The sequence below is a fragment of the Sinocyclocheilus rhinocerous genome, unplaced genomic scaffold, assembly GCF_001515625.1.
Source record: "Sinocyclocheilus rhinocerous isolate Xijiao unplaced genomic scaffold, SAMN03320098_v1.1 scaffold644, whole genome shotgun sequence".
In the NCBI taxonomy this organism is placed as follows: Eukaryota; Metazoa; Chordata; class Actinopteri; order Cypriniformes; family Cyprinidae; genus Sinocyclocheilus; species Sinocyclocheilus rhinocerous.
Window position 1 is genome coordinate 112582 of NW_015628320.1, and position 3794 is coordinate 116375.

The following is a 3794-nucleotide window of genomic DNA, read 5'->3' on the forward strand; positions in this document are numbered from 1 at the left end:
ACTGTCTTGCTAGATGCCCATCATTGCCACATTTAAAACAGAACCAAGCCTTTGGCCTGGGCTTTGGCATTGTCTGTTGAGCTTGAACCTCTGCCACCCTAGCTAAGGGGATTTCTTGAGCTGGATTCTGAGTTTTTGTTAGCTTGTCTCTGCCTAGCTTGGGCTTCATTCACTAGCTGCATATTCAGAAAAGATTTGGGCTTTGTGCTCCCTAAATAACGCTGCATGCGATCATGCTTTGCAGCTCTCCTATCTTCCTCTGTTCTCACCTGTAATAGGAAGTCCGAAAAATCGGGAGGCGTTTCTGTTTTAAGCCCTAACTGCAATGCCAGAATAAGAGACTGATCCCAGCACCCACGCCGAAACTGACGCAGTAACTATTTATTGGCATCTGTTTTATCAATGCCACCTCTCTTTGCTGCAGTAGTGATCAGCACCTGTAATCGCTGCAGATACTCTGAGGCTTTCTCTCCTGTGTTTTGATGAGTACTGAGGAACCTTGCGAAGATTTCGTCCCAATCCTCAACTAACCCATATGCCGAATCAATAAGTTGCACATAATCGCAAGGATCTGCATGTGGACCTAGCTGTCTGATTAATTCAGAGGCTGGTGGAAGCAGACTTTCTCAAATTTTACATCGCTGCATGTCAACCGGAGTTTTGTCTTGAATCATAAGCTCTACATGGAGGGACCATGTCTGGAAGTCCACTTCATTAGGAGGCTTAGGAAGTTTGCCTGAAAATGGCCGAAGCCGTTTGGTTCCGATTTGCGGCAATTGAGTTATCACTTTTAATGACATGCTCCACAATGATCTTCTGAACGTCTGGTGGATTGAAAAGATCATTGGCAGAGGCTACTTGATTAATTGCAGCTGGTTGCGTTACTGTCGTTTGCTTTCTGGCTGAAGCGGTGAGCGTGGGGAAAGCATACTGGGTTTTATTCAACGTATTGCGTGGTTTACGCAAGTCTGGCTCACTATCCCCGTGTGAGCTGTCACTTAAATCTAGAGGTTTTGCTGCCACTGGGGATTTCTTTGGAGTATAAGCCACTTTATAAGCCCTATCTACACGCCACAAAATATTAGGGTCTCCAACACTAGAGAAATACTTCGGGAGGTCAGGTGCTATGTTTGTAAGTGATTCCTCTGATTCAAACTCTACAAGAGCTTTCACACCATTTTCTTGCCCTGTCTGCCTCAACCTAAGAATTTTGTTGACAGATCCAAAAGTCGAGCAGAATTCAGTTATCTGTTCATCAGTATCAGCTGTGGTAATACCTTCAATGTACACAGCATTCTTTAAATTGACACCACACATCTGTTCAGTGTCCATGGCTGCATAAGATTTCACACAATGTACAATTGTAAACTAAAAATTGTTTTTGTTTTTTTTACAAGAAGCAAAGAGAAGAAAATATATATTACACTATGTCAAATAAATCAACACAGCAATGACCCCCCCCCCCAAAAAAAATATCTCAATTATTTCTACTCCTGGCTGGCTCGCCACATTTATGTAAGGCCTGCGCACTTCGCACTACAATTAGGTGCAAGTGCCTAGGAATTTTTTCAAGGAGGAGTAATGAAATGCAATTATCCAAGCACTAATTCACTTCACTCAAAATATATATGTATATATATAACCGGCATTTATTTAACAATAAACCATAAACCAAGAATGACTTTTTCCTTCCGTTACAATGTATTTAGTTGGAAACACAATATCCCTTTGTAACTCAGAAATCAATGTCCTTTTAGTATAGAACCAATGTCCAATGTTGGAATGTCCTTTCAGTTCGGAAATCTAAATCCAAAATGTTATCCTTCAGTTGTAAAATCCAGTGTCGTTCTTGCCCAATCAGTGTCAGACAGTGTATTTAGGAAAAAAATATGGAAAAAGAAAAATCAAATGAACCTTTCAAAATTTGCATCAGAGCTCTGAAAAAAAATAAAATAAAATAAATAAATAAATAAAATGTTCTACCCCGGTAGTGCGGTTTTTTTTTTTTTTAAAGTGTGATGAGATCTCCAGCGCTTATCTGTGAGATGAAATGAAGACATGTCGAATGGAACAGTTCCTGCTGATAAGGACTCCTTGCACACTCCGCTCTTTTGCCATGCTTCCGTCTGTCCAATGGCAGTGAATCCAATGACCGTATCAAATCATGCATACAAAATAAACAACCTGCATAACAGGGCAACATTCAATTACTCTTTTCAAAATAATTTCCAATTCCTTCACCAGATCTGGAAACAATTTCTCAAAAACCCATATTCATAATTGTACAGCAGTTTACAATTTGAACAGGTTACATTCTCTCAGTCGCTGCACACATAAACTCAGGCTAGCTATCGTATCCTAGATTATTGCATCTCCGATTCATGTGACTCAAGTTACTCTCCAATTGTTTGTTTTTTTACTCGAAAAATACACATCAAGATATTGAGATATAAAGATCATAGTATTACCAACAAAACAGTATCTTGCAAAAGCAATACTTAGAAAACCTGTGTCATGATAGCAACACACATGGTAAACACTCTGCAACTCACCGGAGAAACAGAAAAATCCACAAACCCTCGTCAGTACTAAAACGCCTCTTCCCTCATGATACCGTATAAAAATGATTGCTAAGTAGAAACTAGCAAAATAGCTCTAAACCTTATGTTTTAAATTTAACTCCGTGTGGTTCATTCCTTGTGTAGAGCTCAGCTCACTACCGTTCCGTCACGTTTTTTTTGTACTCGTTACTGAAAAACTATATTGGTTTCACCTCTCTGCAGCGCCACTACTGCCATCTGCTGGATAATAATGATATGCAGTTAAGACACATAACTAAAAAATAATCTAAATATTAGATAAAGCTAAAAATCTCTTAACTCTGCTTTAGGTTAATTTTAAGCGGGTTACAGATTCATTGTTATTCTTAATTAAAAAGCACAACAACAATAAAACAGTAAGATACAATTACAAACTAGCTTACAAAACGTTTATTAACAAAAACGAATAAGATGAGGCATGGCATACACCACATGCTGTATTATACTAAATCACAGAACGTTTAGCAAACACTGAGGAATCAAAAAAAAAAAAAAGAGCCTCCATAGTTTAACGTGAGGTAAGCAACGGTAAAGATAAACAAGATAACAAAGACAGCAAAGATAACAAGCTTTTCAAAATGAAAACAAAAAGAAAAATAAAACTAAACTTGCTGTCGGTGACAGTGCTTGCATGTTTTTTCCTCCACAAGAATACCAACATGTTCACCTTCTCTGGTTTAAGAAGCAGTCTTTTACTTTAGCTTGAAAACTAGTGGTTCAACGGATCACAAATCTCACGGTTCGGATCACATTACAGTTTTTGACCTATGGATCGGATCATTTTTCAGATCAGCAAGAAAAGAAAAACATTTCAATTTAACTTGTTTCCAATTATTACTATTACCAATAAGTACTTCTTTGATACCACAGCAAATACCACTAGATTAACTAAGAAAGTTTAAACATGATTAAAGAGACAAGAGAACAGCCAGTAAAAAATAAGAACAAATACACCAATTACAAGCATAGATAAATACAACAGAATATGTTACAAATAAATTAAGGTCGGTAGTATTCAAATACAGAAATGTAATAATTAGGGAAAATAACACTGCATAGTGTTCACTGTATAAATTAAATATAGATTTTTATCACAGCTGTTTTGTTGTTTGATGATCATTAATGACAGCAGCAGTATTTATAGGCCGCTGTCCCTTAAGACCTGATGCACGGATCCGATATAATGATACACAT